At 42.2% G+C, this 19,602-nt stretch overlaps 1 protein-coding gene and 1 long non-coding RNA gene across 4 annotated transcripts in view; one reads left to right on the forward strand and one right to left on the reverse strand.

Annotated features, from left to right (window-relative positions):
- Positions 1-19,602, forward strand: part of SDR42E1 (short chain dehydrogenase/reductase family 42E, member 1) — a 98,730-nt gene that overhangs the window by 70,651 nt on the left and 8,477 nt on the right. Inside the window, exon 2 of the mRNA XM_054048530.1 lies at positions 7,847-7,999. The gene's annotated coding sequence lies outside the window, so the exon portion shown is untranslated. The remainder of the gene's footprint in view (positions 1-7,846; positions 8,000-19,602) is intronic.
- On the reverse strand, positions 638-18,667 carry LOC128848561 (uncharacterized). 3 transcript variants are annotated; one of them, XR_008447071.1, is made up of 4 exons: positions 18,590-18,667; positions 9,780-9,832; positions 2,921-3,057; positions 638-1,040 (listed from the first exon to the last, which is right to left on the reverse strand). It is a non-coding gene; the product is annotated as an uncharacterized LOC128848561 (long non-coding RNA). The 3 variants fall into 3 exon arrangements; XR_008447070.1 differs by lacking the exons at positions 9,780-9,832; positions 18,590-18,667 and adding an exon at positions 9,526-9,773; XR_008447069.1 differs by lacking the exons at positions 2,921-3,057; positions 9,780-9,832.

Below are 19,602 nucleotides of genomic sequence, written 5' to 3' on the forward strand. Positions count from 1 at the left end.
GGGGTTGGGTATGAGGGGTTTGGGGTGGAGGAAGGTATTCTGGGCTGGGGCCGAGGGGTTTGGAGTGTGGGAGCAGGCTGGGGTAGGGGTGTGGGCTCTGGCTGGAGGAGTGGAAGGGGGTGTGATGGTTCTGAATTGCATTTTTATTTGATAGTAAGGGGCCTTCAGCTTATAAATTATTAAAAAAACCTACAATAAATAAAAATGGTCCTATCTCGCAGGTTGCAACCATATTATGAATGAATCAAGCTAACATTAAGTGACTTGGTAGATACCTGCTCCTAGCACAGATAAAACACATTTCCTGAGAACAATATTTCAAAACGAGGCAAGAGATTATCGGCAGATGGGAGTTTCACTTAGTTTGGCTATAATATTAATATAATACTTTACAGGTGACAATCACTGTATAACTGCAGAGTTCAAAGTGCTTTACCAAAAGGAGGGCATTATTGTAAAACTGGGCAGGAAGAGGTGGAAGTCATTTTAACCTTTTTGCACAAGATTGTATAATATAATGCATCAGTGGCAGAACTAGGAACAGAACAAAGCCTTGGCCATATTAGATCATACTGCTACAGCACCAATTACAGAAAAAAATCCTGTGCTTTGTTAAAAACACAATGGGCAAAGTAACTAAGGTGGTAACTTTTCCCTATGTAACTTTATTCAATCAATATACCAAGAATTGTTTGGAATATAACAGATCTGTACATGTTAAAAAATAAATTAACTACGGAAGTTAGAGCTTAGAATTGAGAACACTACTAGTGCACAGCATCAGGAAATTCAATTACAAGTTGCAACTCTTCTACAATTAAAATAACATTCCCCTCTACACAAAGTCATCCAGAAATTGAGAAAGTTCAGTTTCAATTCGTCCATTGCATGTTTGATGTTAATTATACACAAATATGAATATACTTATAATTTGACTCCTACACATTGCTGTGACAGATGAAGAGTTAAACTGCTGCATGCCCTGGAACAGTTCTAGCATTTTCATTTGGCACAAATCCTGCTCTGATCGGCTGGATACTCTGTAAAAGCCAAAGGGTCGGGGGAAAGAAAGGTGTTTAAATGCAAGATTCAATCATCCTGGTTTTACTGTGTGAACTAGACAAAAAACTCATTGCTACAGGTCAGACATTCAAATTCCACAACTATTCAGCTCTCCTTGTTCCCCCAGAGCAGCAAAAAAAATTAAATTATTTGGAGTAAATCATTTACAGCCAGAACCTAAGCATGCTTGGGAGATGCATAGAGCACTCAACTTTTGTTGAGGTGAATGAAAATTGAGAAGGTATAGAAACCTCACAGGAGCAAGCCCTTAGCAAGTATTTATATGCTATTCCCAGTTCCCAGTGCTATCATATAATTAAGTTGACCACATGCATAATGAAATAGAACTGCACAGGCAAGACAGCAATGCTATTGCATTACATAATTATAGCAGATGCAAAACTGTCAATTAACAAACGGTAACTGGAACACAACAGATGCTTAGTTATTTAGAGTGGATAAAATCCCACTATACATCACATTTGAATAATTCTCATGTTACCATATTCTTGCGTGTTACCATTCCAGACAAGGCAAAGCAAACTGTACAGATAAGAGTTTCAAATGGAAAATAAATAGCTTGACAAAAGGAAGAGATGTTTGTAACATCGTAACCTTGCCATTATTCGGTGCTTTATATGGTATATTTCAAACTTGTCTCAAACTGACTCTACAGCACCTGCAACTAACTATAGATGAGTGAGAAAGCAGCTATCTCAAAGAAATTCAGGGGTGTTTTTCCCCTGGTTTCATTTAGAGTGGAATCTCAAACTCAAATTCTTTTGGAGTTTTTGGTTTTGAACAAACTCCAAACAAAGCAAAGCCACTTGATTTTGCATGGTTTGGAATGAACATGATAAATCAGTGCTGCTCAAAGGTTTATGAACTTTTGGACACATTTCCTTATGAGACATTCTCACAGGTCCATAGTCAAACTTCATTGGGCACAGAGGTAGAATATCAGGGTGGAAGATAGTGGTGCTATTGCAAATATCAGGCGGTAGTTAAGCATTTCATACGCAGATCATTTTAGATTAAATGCATTTAAAGCAAGGACTCTCGCCACTGTTTCCGCATGAATGAAGTTTTAAAATAAATAATTCCAAAACCTACCAGGGTTAAAAGCTTCAGTAGCAGGGTCATCTCCTTGAAATACAATAATGAGTCCAACCCGTCAGTTTTCAGTAAGAATGGCCCTTTGATTTTATGTTTTAAATGCCATCTTTTAAAAGTAGGCCCCCCCCACACACACACCCTCAAATTTGCATCCATTTAAAAGGGTTTTCTTTTTTGCTTTCACTTTCAATCTTCCCTCCTTCCCCCTCTGTTACCAAATTATGTCTTGAATAATATAAACTAAGTTTTTTAGCAGTGGGTGGAATTCATATGCAGGCTAAGAACTTTGCATGTTTGCTTGTTTTACATTGTTAATGCTTGAAAATTAGGAGCCCATTGTCTAAACCTCAGCCACTGTATCGTGAGGGGCATGGCAAGTGGGACAGTTGAATGCTTCTCATTTCCAGATTTGCTTTATCCCCAAGACTACGTACATCGTTTTTTGCATTGAAAACAATTTGTTAGAGCTTTCCCAATTCTGGGTTACCATTCTTCCATTTACCAATGGCTATGACAATAAGCCCACCATCGCTGTACTGTGACATCAACATCCCCTAAAACTATCAACACTTCAGGATGGGACATTACTGGATCACTGTAAAGCTTCAGGAATAGTCTGGGTATTATAGAAATACTAATGAATTTGTTTATTGATTCAGAAAGTGAAAGTATGCGCCTGTTGCATCCTAAAGGATATAACACTGAAGAAAAATAAGGGCTTTTATAAAAGAATCCAGAATACCTGTCTCACTTCCCCCACCAGACTAGCTTCCTCTTCCAGTACCAATCGTAAGGTCTACTTATGTCACCAGCACAGGGATGCTAGGGATTCTTGTTGGATCAGGATACTGACAATTGTAGAAACGCTGCTTCCTGAAACTTGGAAAAGATAGGTAATATTGTCTGCTGGACAACAGCATGGGACTTGGAAGCAGTTAGTAAGGACGAAGGGAAAGATAAATACTGAAACTTGGGTCTTGTAGAAGTACCAGTGGAATTGCTTTTCCAAAGGTGAGGGCTCAGATTTGCTCCACTTGATCTTGATTAGAAACTTTTAAAGTACGAGAAATACCTTGGATGTCCTTTCAGCATACTCTATTCGCATACACCAGATATCCCATTGGACACATTACAATTCTATATACCATGCTTTGGTTGGTCTGTCTCACAATCCTAAAGTTGTTATAAAATACAGTCATTCTGGATACACAATCTTAGAAATGAAAGGCTGGAAGGCACCTCCAAAGGTGATCTAGTTCAGACCCCTGTGCTGAGGTAGGACCAAGTAAACTAGACCATCCCTGACAGCTGTTTGTCTAGCCCTGTTCTTAAAAACCTCCAATGAGGGGGATTCAACAACCTCCCTTGGAAGCCTACTCCAGTATTTAACTATCCTTATAAACTTTTTCCTAATATTTAACCTAAATCTCCTTTGCTGGAGATTAAACGGATTACTCTTGCCCTGTCTTCAGTGGATATGCAAACTGATCACTGTCCTTTGTATAACAGCCCTTAACATAGCTGAAGACTGTTAACTGATCCCCACTCTATCTTCGATTCTTAAGACTAAACATGCCCAGTTTGTTTTGCTGGTTTTTTGTTTTTTTTTTAAACTTTTCCTCATAGGTTTTGTAAGCCTTTTGTCATTTTTGTTGTTCTTCTCTAGACTTTCTTGTTTGTCCACATTCTTCTTAGAGTTTGGTGCCCAAAACTGGACACAGTAACTCCAGCAAAGAGTTCACCAGTGCCAAGTAAAGAGGAACAATTACCTCCTATGCCTTAGATAGGACACTGCTGTTAATATACCCCAAAATATAAGCCTGTTTCGCAACTTCATCACACTGTTGGCACATATTCAATTTGCGACCCACTATAAACCCCAGATCTTGTTCAGCAGTATTAGTGTTATTCCTCATTTTGTAATTGTACATTTAATTTTTCCTTCTTAAAGTGTAGTACTTTGCATTTGTCCTTATTGAATTTCATCTTGTCAATCAGACCAATTATCCAAGGTCATGGTCCTTTTGAATTCTAATCTTGTTTTCCAAAGTGCTTGCAACCCCTCCCACTGTGGTGTCAGATTCAAGTTTTATAAGCAGACTCTTCACTCCATTATCCAAATCATGAGTGAAAATATTGAATAGTAACAGCCCCATCACAGACCCAGGTGACCATGCTAGATACCTTCTCCCAGTTTAATAGCAAACTATGGATGGATGTATCTGAAAAATCAGAAGTCTTAAGCATGTGCCATTTGGGTATTCTCTTTTTCAATACAATGCACAAAACTTCCATGCATATTTATTGGGGGGGTGGGGGGAAGGAAAGAGAATCCAGAAGTTGTAGAGGAGAGAGCTTCAAAAATGTAACCAGGAATACTCATGCTTTTTAGTCACACTGGTTATTGCTGAAATACCTCCCACATCACTGCTGCTTGTACCTACAGATTCATTGCTGGTGCAGAGTTAATGCAGTATGATGTACAGATCAAAGAGAAAGTTTGCCTTAAGATAGTTGCATATGTTGTACCTTACATGTGACCTGAAGTTTATGCAGCTGAGAGATTTTAATTTCTTCCAAGTGATCAAAGGAAGCGCATCTCCCACCTTCAATAATTAGAGCTGAGGATTCATGGCAGGCTGATTTGACACAGCTCTCAAGATGAGAAAGTGAGGTTGTCACACATCAGTGAAAACCTATGGATTCACAGATAGCTGTATGAATTACTAGCGTGTGATCAACCTTCCTTGTTATCTATTTTGTAGATCAGGGCATTTGGATGAACACCAACCACAATGGGAACTCAATTTATCATTAAACTTAATATATATTATCTCAGAATTATAAAGTCTTATTTAAATAATTGGGAGTCTAGTTTCAAGTGACTAAAGCCAAGAGATTCAAAATTGAAACTCAGATTCTGTCCTTATTTATGAGAACAGACACAGCTATGAAAATCTTGCATTAAAGTTTCTCTCTCCAACAATATTTTAAGTCTTTTATAGAAGTTTTGAATACATTTACTTTTAAATGGTTTTAGCCTCTTGGAAGCAAAACTGATAAATCCTGCAGCTCTTGCTTTTATAAGTAGCTGTGCTGAATTACTGGAACTATTCACCAAGGACTGGGTCCTTTGTACTTAAAATTACAGAATATGAAATAAGCCTCCCCCACCCCCGAAACACAGCAGCAATAACTTTACACTTCCCAATCAATGTATTTACAAACAGTAGATATTTGAACCTCACAACACCAATGAGCCAGAAAGTGTAGCATCCCTGTTAAAAATGGAGAAATTAGAGGCAAGAAAAATTAATATCAACATTTTTAAGTTGTTCACTAATTTCAGGTGCCCAGCCCGAGATATATAGAAACGTTTTAAGAGTTCCTAAGCGTCCATTCACTTCTGCTGGAGCTCAGCAGCTCTGAAAATTAGGCCCTAAATGCCTCAAATAGGGCACCCAACCACGGCGACACAACATGAGCAGCCACTTTTGAAAAGTTTGGTTAAATCAATTTGTTCAAAGTCACTCAGTAAACAAAAACAACAAGGAGTCTGGTGGCACCTTAAAGACTAACAGATTTATTTGGCCATAAGCTTTCGTGAGTAAAAAACCTCACTTCTTCGGATGCATAGAGGCATGCATCCGAAGAAGTGAGGTTTTTACTCACGAAAGCTTATGCCCAAATAAATCTGTTAGTCTTTAAGGTGCCACCAGACTCCTTGTTGTTTTTGTAGATACAGACTAACACAGCTACCCCCTGATACTCAGTAAACAGATGCTAAAGCTATAAAAGAGAAATCAGGAGTTCAGACCTTTGGCTGCGTCTTCTAGACACTAACTTGCCGCAAAATATGTAAGATTTTTTTTAATTTTTATAAAAAAATCCCAACAGATAACAAAAATGTCTGCCTTGAATGTATGTAAAAATCTATATTTTTAAAAGGAGGACTTTGATAGAGGAAAAAAGGTAAATTTTTGATTCGTCAGAATAAAACATACAATATTTCTTATCAAGCCTGAATCCTTAGAATCAAGTTCATGTGCTAAAAATATTTGTGAAAATTTTTAGAACTGTTACAGATGACCCCAAAACACTGATTTTCTAGCAGTATACATCATATAACACCACACTGAAAACTTGCTTTACATCCCGACACAGACAACAGCAACTATCCAACATAAATTGTACTGATTCTGGACCTGCATATCCAGAACAAAATAACTAACCTCTCTTTTCCTGTAGCTTGATGGTATGCTATGAATGTCCTGCCTCTAGTCAGTAGTTAAAATGCAAATACTGATGTTATGGTACCGATTATATAATTATGATAGTTATGCAAAACATCTCTGAAAGGTGTTAAATCAGGTGTGTGGTACAACAGCACCATCTGCCAGGTCAGAGCAAAAAATACAGTAGTCGCAGAGGCAACTGCCTAAATATTAAACCCACCACTTTGCTGCTGAAAAGTAAAGCCCAGGAGTGTGGTTGACTAGGTCGTAGTATGGAATCTCTTTCTGACTTGACTTCTGGCCAGACATAAAAGGATATTCATCCAAAAACTTGATGAGAACATTAGAAGCCGAGGACTGGATTGGCACTGCTGCGGTATGTCATGTTTGATATGCACTGGAAGAAATATATAGGGAATCATATACACCTCTTTGGTACTGTGTAATTCTAACCACCATAATGCAAACTATTGCACGCCACCTTTCATCCAAGGATCTCAAAATGCTTCACAAACAGCTTACAGCCTCACAAGATTCCTGTAAAAAAGAGATTACTCACGCATCCATTTTACCCATGGGTAAATTGAGGCAAATAAAGTTTGGATGACTGGTCTCAGAGATAAGTTCTTTCACAGTAAGAAGAGAAAGTTTCAAAGTTGATGATGGTATTTGCCATTTTGATTAGGAATCCTCTGCTCTAATCATCAGCTCCCACTTTCTTCCAGTCAGTGCTTGAAGTATCGTTTGCATGAAACAATACACACACACATTCTGTGCAGAAAGGTAGGTCAGAGAAAGCAATTCTCTCATCACTCTAAGATGAGCAAATATCAAGCTATTTGAATTAGTGTTGAGAAAAACAGCAAATGCCATTAACTTTAAAATCTTTTTTCCTTTTCCTGCTGTGGAACAAATAGTTTCAATAACGAAAGGATTTATTCCTGCTGGATTGTTTCTATGCTGAGATAAGTGCATTATGGGGTTTCTGCATGTCTAAACATAGACTTTCCAAGAGCAATACCATGTTAACAATAAAGACCCTTAGGTAAAGGCACGGTCTCAATTTTCAGGGTCAGACTTGCTTACGTGCCAAAAATCTGTAAGCCACATAACTGATTACTAAGTATTACTCCATAATACTCAGGAGCCTCTGTCAGGCAACAGGATCCTATTGTGCTAGGTGCTGCACAAACAGAACAAAAAGAATCTCTGCCCCAGAGAGTTTAGAATCTAAGTATAATATAAACAGACAACAGGATACAAACAGAGAAGTGCAAGGAAACAATGAGACAATACTAGTCAGCATGATCAGTAGTGGCATCAGTAACTTAACCATTGTCAAGTATTTCTGGGGGAATTCTGCGCCGCCGTGCGTGTGCATATTTGGTGACTCACCCATAGTTTTAATTTTTCTTTTTTTTTTTTTGTTGCAGAAAATAGCTTCTTCTGAAAAGTTGCTGTAGTTCTGCCTTTTTCCCCACCAGAGGATGCTGTGGTTCCTAGAACACAGCAGCCACTCCTGGCCAGCCCCAGCTATGACAGGGAAGAAAAAGAGCCCGCCTTCTTCATAGCACCTGTTGGACCAGGTCAGGCATCAGGGGATATGGGGAGACAGATAGTGTTGAGCTGCTGGGGGGGGGGGTCGGGTCAGACAGGGGCTCATAATGGCTAGTGGGGGAGGACAGACTGAGGCAGGGGCTGAATGGGAGTGGAAGCGCAGGGCCACAGGGGGGAGGGAGGTGCACATGGAGGTGAGGGGAGGGGGCTGGCTGAGGGTTGCAGGGACACATGGGCAGAGCGGGAGGAGGTGCAGAGCTACAAGGAGGAATGCTGAGTGGGGGCACAGAGACACATGGGGACAGGCCATGCAGGGACACATGGAGGTGGAGGGGGGGGGGGAAGAGCCACATGAGGATGAGGCAGGGGTACACAGACACATGGGAACAGAGGGAAAGGGTGCAGGGCCACATGGGGATGGGGCATCAGTGGGGGTGGAGGAACACATGGAGGTGCAGGGATACATGGGGACAGGAGCAGAGGTACCTGACTGGATGGGAGAGGCTAGAGGTCATCCAGGATCTGCATGGGGTGGATGCTCCCTAACAATCCCTTCCCACCCTCCAAAAAACCTGTTCCATACTTTTCCCACCTGTACCCAACCACACTCCAAATTCCAGGCTCCTTCCCAGGAATTTACTTCCCTTTCCCTCAGCTCCTGTTACCCCTGACTCCCGCAAGCCTTTGCACTGCTTCTGAGGGCTGCGAGAAATATGGTTCTGTACTGTAGTTTAAATGAATTATTACTCAGTTCTGTATTAATATACCTAGTAAGGAATCTATTTGTCAAAAAACATTTCCTGAACCTTTTGTTAGCAAGTATGTCTGTAACAATACAGACAAACTTGCTGACAGGTATTTTGAAATAAATTACCAAAATAATTGATTTCAGAGTAGCAGCCGTGTTAGTCTGTATCCGCAAAAAGAACATGAGTACTTGTGGCACCCCAAGTCTGGGGTCTAAGATCCTTGCCCCCCAGAGAGACCTGGCTCAGGGGTCGTGGTTGTACCTACAAGCTCTGCTTGGGACTGTGTTCCTGTCGTCTAATAAACCTTGTTTTACTGGCTGAGAGACACAGTGAATCGCAGGAAGTGGGGGGTGCGGGCCCTGACTCTTCCACACTCCGTGACAACTAGTGGTAGGGGTGGGATCTACTGCACCTCGTGGACAGCGCTTCCTGCAGTAAGTGACTGGGGAGCAGTAAAACGAAGGGGGATTAACGGGGACCAGGCATGCTGAAGAGTCAGCAAGAGACGGTTTCAGGGGGCAATTAACCCCTGGGAGTGTGTGACCAGCAAGAAGGACTTTTGCGTAACAGAGTCCCCCGGGGGATTGCAGCAAGCCATCCCGGGGTGAAGGAGTCTGCCGCTCGATCCTGGCAGAGAGGTGGTGACCTCAAGAAGGGCTGGCACACTAGGGGGTCTCCCTGGAAACTGTGGGGAGCAGCGAGCACCCAGGCCTGTGAGTGGCCAGCAGGAAGATGTATGCCACGCGGCTTAAAAGCGACCTCGTGGAGCTGTGCAAGCAGAGGGGGCTGTGCAGTGGAAGGCTCACCAAAGAACAGCTGATAGCCCAGCTGGAGGAGGGAGATCGCTCAAATGAACTAATCCCTGTTTCTGAGGGAAGCAGCCGGGCAGATGCAGCGCAGGCACCAGTGTCTGTCCCAGCTGGGAGTGGTCAGCTGGCTGCTGAGGGCTTCCCGAGACCCATCCATCCTATGCCTAGGGGAAGGGCGGGGAGGAACCCAGCGAATACCAAGGGCACCGTGACACCCCCGGCCAGCAGGGAATCCTCCCGGCGAAGCTCACCGGCCAGCAAGGGATCCTCCCGGCGATGCTCGGCATCTGTGGAGCAGAGGTGGCTGGAATGGGAGAGAGAGGTAAAACAGAGCTGGAAGATCGTAAAAAACAGAGGCAGCATAAAGAGAAACAAAGGCAGCATGAACTGGAGCTGGCAAGGCTAAGGGGCAGCAAGCCCCCCGGCCACGGTGAGTGAGGTGGGACCCAGGACTGCACAGAGCTTTGATAAGTGCATCCTGGCCCAGCGTAAGGAGGGGGAGTGTTGTACTTAAAGTACTGCACAGGATCTTTTATATTAAAAGTATCTGCACAAGCAGAGCAAATCATGACGCACCATTGGTATGATATTTTAAAGGTATGGTCCCCATCCTGGTCTTCAACTTTAACAATTATGTTACATCCAATTGTTGTTTTCTTTATTCTCATAAGCTTAATGTTAATTATAATGTGTGGTATGTGTTGCTGGATAAAAAAACTGTACTTTAAGCTAAAACCACAAGCTCACATTGTTTCCCAATATATAGCCTTAAAACAATTGCATAAAGTGTGACCCATTCAATACCCCTGGATTGAAGGGTCAAAAGGGGGACAATGTAGAACCAATGTGAATAAAATTGTTTTTAAGTTATCCACTGTACCATTGTAACTTCTGTTACTACATTGTAACTTTCATTACACTTGTCATTTTGCTACATTGTAACTTCTATTACACTTGCCATTTTGCCTACATTGTAACTTCTGTGCCATATTGTAATTCAAACCCCATTTTAAAATGCTTACTCCATTTTGTAAGGGCTTGCTGCAACCTTCATTTTTGCAAACCCTGCTGTAACCTTATTAGTCTAGTTAAGATGTGTGAATGAGGGATGTATGGGTGATAGAATCAACCTCCAGCACCAACCCGTCCTGATGAGATAAAAGTTCAAATACCAACGGCTAAAGAACTAGACAACAGCCCTAACTCAAGAAAGAAGCATCCACCTTAAAAAGAAACAGCAGAAGTCACGCCTGCAATTGACGGGTAATCAAGTCAAACCCAGAGGCGGCGTGACACAGCGAGACCTAGAGACTTTGAATCCAAAAACTCCTATAAAAAAGGAAGGGTGAGATGAGAGACTTTGGGTAACGTTCTGCTATCAACATCAAGGAGCATCGGTGCGCGCCCGACAGAGACCCGGCTCCCCCTCGTGCTCAGCTCTCCTGGCCAGTTAGCTGTCACGAGCTACGATCCCAAGCTGCGAACTCAAACTACACTCAGGACTGGTAACTATCCAGCAGCTGCAGAACATTTTGGTGTGTGTGTGTGTGTGTGTGTGTGACTGTATGTGTATAAGCATTGAGGTATTTGTTAATAGTTACAGATTAATAATAAATGTGGCATCTTTGCCTTGACCCCTAAAACGATCCTGTATAAGTTTGTGGGACAACATTTTGGTGGAGAATGCGAAAGGGGGAGCAAGCATAGAACCCACAGTTATTATAAAACTGGTGTGCACACCGCCAGCTTTAGCAAGCCTGGCACTATAGGAAAAAGAGCGTAAACTTTCAGTTAATTAACAAAACTCTGAAGGATATAGGAGTTTAGGTTTAAATTGTGTTGTAAAGGTACATACACCCTCAGCCGTAGCAAGACTGAGCTAAAGAGGAGAACTTAGTGTTTCTCACTCTGATCCGGGGAAGGATCTAATCCGGAAAAGGATTTGTATAATTGGTGTATGAACCCTCGGTGGTAGCAGACCAAGTAATACAGAGGGAAGCTTAGCGTCTCTCCCTCTGGCCCAGAGTGGGTTAAAAATATAAAATACAGATCTTATTCTGTTAAGCCAAACTCTGAAAAATATAGGAGTTTGGGCAGTGTAGTGTGGTTTATGTTTGTTTGTTTTGGTTTGGTTTTTTTTGTAAGTAATATTGTGGTAATTTTACAATTTTAAAAAAAATGTTTAAGAAACGGAACCAGGAAGGGTGGGGGCTTGTTAAAAAGCCCACCCTCCTTGCTAAATTGGTAGTAAAACAAGGCTTGTGCCCAGGAAAAGAAACTGTTTATTAAAAAAAGCAGGATCGGGCCCAGGCAAGCAATAGATAAAAAAACTAAAAAACAGGTTGGGTACAGAGAGTTAAAACAGCACTCTCAAATCTTACAGCAGCAGTAACATCAGAAGAAGAAACATTTGAGACCCCAGAAGGGGGCAGACCTTTGGGACCCCTCTGAAAATTGGGAAGGGGGATATTTGGGTAAATTCCTCCTCCCAGGGCCAAAATGCCATTAAAACAGTTAACAACAGTGCCTGCTTCTGCCTCAGATCTCCAGGCCATGGCAAAATGGCTGGAGATTTTAAAACAAAATTTTTTTTCTAAATAAAGTTTTAACGCCCTTTTACTGAGAGAAAGGGAGGATTTACACTCACAAAAAATGCACCACTTAATTAGCATTTGTGCAGCCCCAAGTACCAAACACACTGTGGCAGAGACCAAGCAGGTTCTGCCAGGGTGAAAGCACTGTGCTAATTTGTTTCCAAGCTTCTATCTTTCAGGCTCTGGACCAGAACATCAGGAGAGCTGGTACCAGCTAAAAAGTTATAAAATACCATGGTTATAGTGTCATGACAAAGTCTGTGTTCAGTGTTCTGTGTTGCATGTTCTGTGTCTGTCTCTGGTGGTGTCCTGTGCTAGCATTGGGTCCAGAAAAAGAGGGGATACTACACTAGACAGGGCAAATGTCTTTTCCTCTCTCTACTTCCCCCATGTCCATCCAATTTATCAATCACCACTTGTGTCCAAAACACTTTGGTCCCCAGGGCATCAGGTTTATTTGTTGTTAGGTTCTCTAATAGTCATTTTGTTGTTAATTTTTGTTATTAATACATTTGTATTGTTAGTTACATTTGCTTGTATTGTTAATTCAACACTTTCCTCTATGCCCTCCGATTCTATTTCCCCAAGCCCTGAAGGGTAGTTCTTGGGCCCCCATAACCTGTAAAACCTTGGCCCATGATTGTAGTGCACCATCTTTCAGGTCCCCAGAAACCTCTAAAAACAACTGTTAAAAACAGGAAATTCTACAACATTTTAGCAACTGAATGTTAGTTTAAGTCCAAATATTATAATTATAATTGTTTGCATTTGTGTTTATGTTATATCTGGTGTTTAGTCAATTGTAATGGTTTTAGTTGTATTCACCTGGTTATAATTGTTTGGTTTGTTTGCAACAAATACAAAAGATTTATATGGTGACCACTCAAGAATTGTTCTTGAGAGGTCAAAAGGGGGACAATGCAGATCAATCTCTGATAATTTTCATATGACTTTACATTGTGCCTCTTCATATAACCTTGTGGTGGGTCTACCCACGTGTGACCTCTGTTTTCATGGGACTTTGTATCAAAGCCTCATTTAGAAACTTTGCATTGCCCTTGGTATAATATTATAGCCCCTAAGAATAGAATAAGATAGAAGAAAAATGTCTTTTTGCTAGCAGTAGAACAAGAGCTCTCCCCCCCCCCACTCTTAATCAATTGCCCTGTTGAATAAATGAGGTGTGAATGAGCAAGGCATGGAAGGCAGCACCTCCAGACAGCCTCAACTGTTGGAGAGGGGCTGAAAGCCAGACCCAAGGACAATAAAACGTGTCAAGTGGGCTCATTAAAGACAAGCAGACATACTGACGGCCTCGGGGGTTAGAAGCAAGCACCTTCTTTTGGAAACACCCTCTTTGCAGCATTGGGACAACACTCAAAAGAAAGCAGCATAAAGGACCAATGGACACAGACACAGAGTTTGAATCTGGTATAAATTTGCATAAGAGGAAAGCTGCTATAAAAGTGAGGTGTCTTGCAGAGGACCCCGGGTCTCGTCTTGTCAACATGGGAGCATCGATCCGGATCGGCAGAAGCCCGGCTCCACCCCCTCCCCCATCTAACTCACCTGGCCAGTGAAGTTAAGGGGAGCAACTAATTGGTAACAACAAGACGGAATGGGTTTGTGTGTGTGTGTGTGTGTGAGCGTAAGTGTAATATATTATATGCATATAATACAGTGTTAATAAATACATGTACTACTAATAAATGTGGCGTTCTGCCTTATTCCCCTGAAAAGATCCTGTGCAGTACTTTAAGTACAACAGGAGGACATGAATGACTTCCTGGATGCCTTTGAGATGGCCTGCGAGCTGCACCAGGTTGATCCTGTGGACAGGCTCCGGGTTCAAAATAATTGAAACTGTTGTGATTATATTGTGTTATTTTGACAAATAAAATATGCAGAATTTTGCAGAATTTTAAAATATTGTGGGCAGAATTTAATTCTTTGGCACAGAATCCCCCCAGGAGTAATTTATAAAGCATCAACCATCTGAGGAAATCAACATGCGTTGTTGACATTAATGAATTTAGCTTGATAGCAGCAGATAAGTGCAATTTCACCCTCACTTTATAGATGAGGAAAGTGGTTTGCTCAAGGTCACACAGAAAGTCTACAGCAGAGTCAGCAGCAGAACCCATGTTGCCCAACTGTTTTATCCATAAGACCGTCCTTGCCCTCTAAACATCTTCCTTTTTAAGAAACATCAATATTTATTTCTATTTCAGACATTACAAATCTCTCTCCTCCCACAATATACTCAATTATTTCCACCTGGTTTTGTATAATTTAAACCAAACTGTTTTACACATTTTGCACTGCTAGCCATTAGGATGTCTTGGGCTCTCATAGGTTTAACGCATTTGCAATTATAAGTCTTGTTTCCCCTCTTTCCTCCAATTGAAGAGCCAAGGAAAACAAAACCAAAATTAATCAGTGTATATCATATAAAATAGCATAATTAAAGTTTATTCTCCCAATAAAAGTAAAACCTGTAAGATGGATTCTCATAGGAACTTATTGTCTTGTCCTCCATTATAGTATGGTTGGCATGCCTCGTGATTTGATGCTAATTAAGCATTTTAAATAGCAGAGAATCAGCATGCTAAAAATTGGGATATTAATGAGCTTGCTGCTCATTCTTTATAGTTTATGCGGTTCACTACAGCTGCTTACTTTGCTCCATTTAGCTGCTGATTTAAAAATCCCTATGCCTCACTGCACAGAAGTTCAGGTTCATTTAAAGCCATGACATATAAGACACCATTTACACAAGACATTTTACCATTTAAGGATTCCAGGTTAGAGAGCAATTCCTTAAAAGGGTTATAACAGCTTGATCCTCTTCACACGGGCAAGACAAGCCATGTTATAATATGTTTGGGTCTCTGACAATGTTCCCTCTAATATTTTCCATCCATGTGCAGAATAAATTTTGTTATGTGCACCGAGGTAATGAGTGGATGTGCGCCACCAGTAGAAACAAAAAACCTAGATATTATATACATTTTTTAAAAGTTACCATAGGGATAATTACTCAGCCAGGACAGGTTAAGCCTTTTAGAACTCACTCCTCAAAGAATTACATTTAAGTGTAAGAGAAATAAAAATTATGAAATGCATAGACCAGTCAAAAACTAAATTAACACACTTTGAAAGAATAAAATGACAGAGAATATATGTGCATTGCAGGAAGTACCAAAAAGCAGGGCCGGCTCCAGGCACCAGGCCACCAAGCATGTGCTGAGGGCGGCGCCTGGAGGAGGGCTCCGGTCGGGGAGAGCGGAGGGCCCCGGCCGGGCTCGCCGCCCTGCTCCCTACGCTCTGGCCGCCAGGGAGAGCGGAGGGCCCCGACCGGGCTCACCGCCCTGCTCCCGGCGCTCTGGCCGCCGGGGATTGCGGGCCCGCGGCCGGGCTCGGCGCCCTGCTCCCGGCGCTCTGGCCGCTGGGGAGAGCGGAGAGCCGTGGCCGGGCACACAGCCCTGCTCCCGGTGCTCTGGCCGCCGGGGATTGTGGGCCCGCGGCCGGACTCAGCGCCCTGCTCCCGGCGCTCTGGCCGCCGGGGAGAGTGGAGAACCCCGGCCGGGCGCGCTGCCCTGCTCCCGGCGCTCTGGCCGCCGGGGATTGCGGACCCGCGGCCGGGCTCGGCGCCCTCCCCCGGCGCTCCATCCGGTCGGGGATTGCGGGCCCGCGGCCGGGCTCGGTGCCCTCCCCTGCCATGCTGAGAGTGGCAGGTGCCTTTTTTGCCTAGGGCAGCAAAAAAGCCAGAGCCGGCCCTGCCAAAAAGTAACACCACCACCACCACAAATATATGTTGGGAGCTGAGAGAGAGAGAACAGACTGTGTGTGTACTGGCTGCTGGGGAAGTTTCTGAGAGATGCCATGCGCTCTTTAAGGTACTCACAGAAACCTCTCCAGCTCCTGACTGAGCCCTGTCCCCACTTCCTCCCTCTGCTGAGATGGGGTACATGGGCAGGGAGAGGGGGAGGGGAGAGAGAGAGAGACAGATAGACACAGACTGTGCAAGCTGGTTGCTGGGGAAGTCTCTAAGGCACTCACTCACCGCCTGGAGGCTCATTCAGACCTCAGCAGCTCTCTCCTGCTCCAAATACTGAGCCCTGTCCCCTCTCCCCTGCTCTGTGGAGATGAGGTACAGGGGCAGGGGGAGGGGGAGACCCTGACATCAGCACCCCCTCCCCTCCCGCTCTGCACAGCCAGCAAGAGGTTCCCGGGAAAAGCTGCAGGAGCAATGAGGCTGCAAAGCAGTGTGGCGGAGAGGGGCACCTGAACAAATGCTGCCGGATGTGCGCAGCTCTGCTAATCAAGTGTGCGGCACTTGAATCACTCCTGGGCCATGCAGCTTAGAGGGAACACAGGTCTCGGATATGTTGAGTACTTAAAACAAAAGTAAAATTTGAAGTGTTGACAAGGCCTATGTTTGAAGCAGTAAACCTCACCCCACCTCAGCCAATTGGAATTGCAAGATTTCAAAGGTATGTGTTCCACTGTATAAGAACAAGGAAACTACAATGAGAAGTCTATTTGTAAGATTATAGGATATAAATGAAATTAGTAAGCACCCTTAGAGTCTTAAGAAAGCCAGAGGTTTTATTTTATTAAAATGTGAGGCAGTATGCACTAGCTGACTATCCATGGGGAAGGGTCCGAAAATTATTTCCTCCCCGTACACACCTGAGTTCTAAACCCAGCTCTACCACCATAAAATGAGAATAATATTTGCCCATCTTTCTCACACAGATGTGAGGTCTAATGAGGTAATTTCCCCCCTCCTTACTCCACCCACACGCATACAGTGCTTTGATTATTTGTGGGGTTACTATTAGAAAAAATACACCACTGGCGATTTTAAGAGCAAAAGCCTAATATTTGTCTTCATTACAGTGTCCTATATTTATCAATATTTGCAACAGGTACTGTCATAACTATAAAGGGAAGGGTAACAGCTGTCCTGTGTACAGTACTATAAAAATCCCTCCTGGCCAGAGACTCCAAAATCCTTTTCCCTGTAAAGGGTTAAGAAGCTCAGGTAACCTGGCTGGCATCTGACCCAAAGGACCAATAAGGGGACAAGATACTTTCAAATCTTGGGGGAGTGGGGGGAGAGAAGGCTTTTGTTTGTGCTCTTTGTTTGGGAGTTCATTCGCTCTTGGGACTGAGAGGGACCAGACATCAATCCAGGTTCTCCCCATCTTTCTAAACAAGTCTCTCATATTTCAAACTTGTAAGTAAAAAGCCAGGCAAGGCGTCTTAGTTTTACTTCGTTTTCTCAACTTGTAAATGTACCTTTTACTAGAGTGTTTATCTTTGTTTGCTGTACTGTGAACCTGGGACTAGAGGGGGGTCCTCTGAGCTCTTTAAGTTTGATTACCCTGTAAAGTTATTTTCCATACTGATTTTACAGAGATGATTTTTACCTTTTTCTTTAATTAAAAGCCTTCTTTTTAAGAATCTGATTGATTTTTCCTTGTTTTTAGATCCAAGGGGGTTGGATCTGTATTCACCAGGGAATTGGTGAAAGGTTTCTCAAGGCTTCCCAGGGAAGGGAATTAGCTTTTGGGAATGATGGCAGCGGACCAGATCTAAGCTGGTAGTGAAGCTTAGAAGTTTTCATGCAGGCCCCCACATTTGTACCCTAAAGTTCAGAGTGGGGAAGCAGCCTTAACAGGTACCAAAAAATCTGAACTAATTTCTTAACACTCCATATAACACAGTTAACATGCTGAAGGCAAGAAAGGAATGAAAGTACATAAAACCATTACTTACAAAAGAGAGAAATCCTGATCCTACAAATTGCTCTGCATGGATAGATCTGTGAGCCTACGCAGAATACCACTGAGATTAATAGGGCCATGCTCTTGCATGGAATCCTGCTCACACAGAGCATTGTGCAGGATCAGGGCAGTAGTTAGGATAATATGGCTCCACACTGTGCTATAAGTGACTCTGAACATATTCAGGTGGAAGTACAATCTGTTTTAACAGTATAAAGTACTAATATCGCATCAGAATCCACTATGGGACAATGCTAGCAGATCTCAATTCAAATTCAGGGCTCACTTTTCAAATGTTTACCTATTAGGGACCAATCCTGCAAATAGTTAAGCATATGAATGAATAAATGTTCACAAGAGTACGCCCATGATATATGTATATAGTTAAAAGCCAAAAGAAATTTTAAATCAGGGGGCTAAAATAAATACATAATGCCTTATTAGTTTCAGATGTTATGTATAAATTTTATCTTGAAACACACTATTGATAAAATGTGAACATTATTAAAAAGGTTAACAAATAAGGTACTCTGAACAATGAATGAATTTTTTACTTTCTTCATTTTACTCTTACCAGTCATGAAGTTAAAAACAAATGAAACAAAAAGTAGCACATTTTTCATACTTTCCGCCTTAATATTTTTGAAAGCTAGAAACTATAATCATGCTTACCTGATTTAAGTAGCTCTGACACTGAATTGATTTTTGGAGTGTTTTCTGACATTCCCCAAGTGACTGAATACGTGTCTCTGAAAGAAAGAAAAGCATTGGTAATGCGATTTTACATTGCTTTTTTCGTTACGGTTAAGTTTGAGACTCCTTGGATAAGATTCTGACAAAGAGTACACTGATGTAAAGTTGTAGCGATTCTACTGAACTCTGTTACCATTATGCATCTTTTGCTTAGTAACAACCCCGTATTAGCACTGTACAAGACATAAAGGACTTGTTTACACTGGAAAGTTACATCATGGTGGAATGCAACTGTATGTATTCAGGTAAAGGATAAGACTGTTGCATGTAACATTGTCATGTGAGCCCTGGCCTACACAGAGGCTAAGCCATGTGGTAGTTACCCCAACTCCTCATGGTTGCATTCCTACTGCAATGTAACTTCCCAGTGCAGACAACTCCGAAGATGGCAAAGTTCTTCCTGATTTACAACAATGTAACGAAGATCAGAATCTGGCAACTTGCTCTAGATACAGAAAGTGATTCCAAGGGCACTGAATGACTAAAATAAAAGAACAGAGAGACAGATTCTGGCCAGACACCTGTAAAGATGACAGTCTCAAACATCTCAGACCTTTTGACAATTCAAAGGGGGCACTGCAGGCAAGGAATAACGAACAAAAGCAGTACAGATCCTGGCCATACAAACTGCAAAGATGATCGGTTTTGAATTCTAAGGTACCACCTGATTTAAATTTCCCATCGTGAAATTGGCATTTAGAACAGGCTTCATGGTCATGCTATTATTTCATTTAATATTTTGTTTTACAGTAGTACCTAAAGACCACAAGCATTTGCAGAGCTCCATTGTGTGAGACATTATACATACATATAACAAGAGACAATCCCCACCTCAAGGAGCTTACAATCTAAATAGACAATGCAGACAAAAGGTGGGAGGAAGTATTACTTATTTTATAGATTGGGAACCGAAGTACAGAAAGATCAAGGTC

This window comes from Malaclemys terrapin, chromosome 14, assembly GCF_027887155.1.
Source record: "Malaclemys terrapin pileata isolate rMalTer1 chromosome 14, rMalTer1.hap1, whole genome shotgun sequence".
Taxonomy (NCBI): Eukaryota; Metazoa; Chordata; order Testudines; family Emydidae; genus Malaclemys; species Malaclemys terrapin.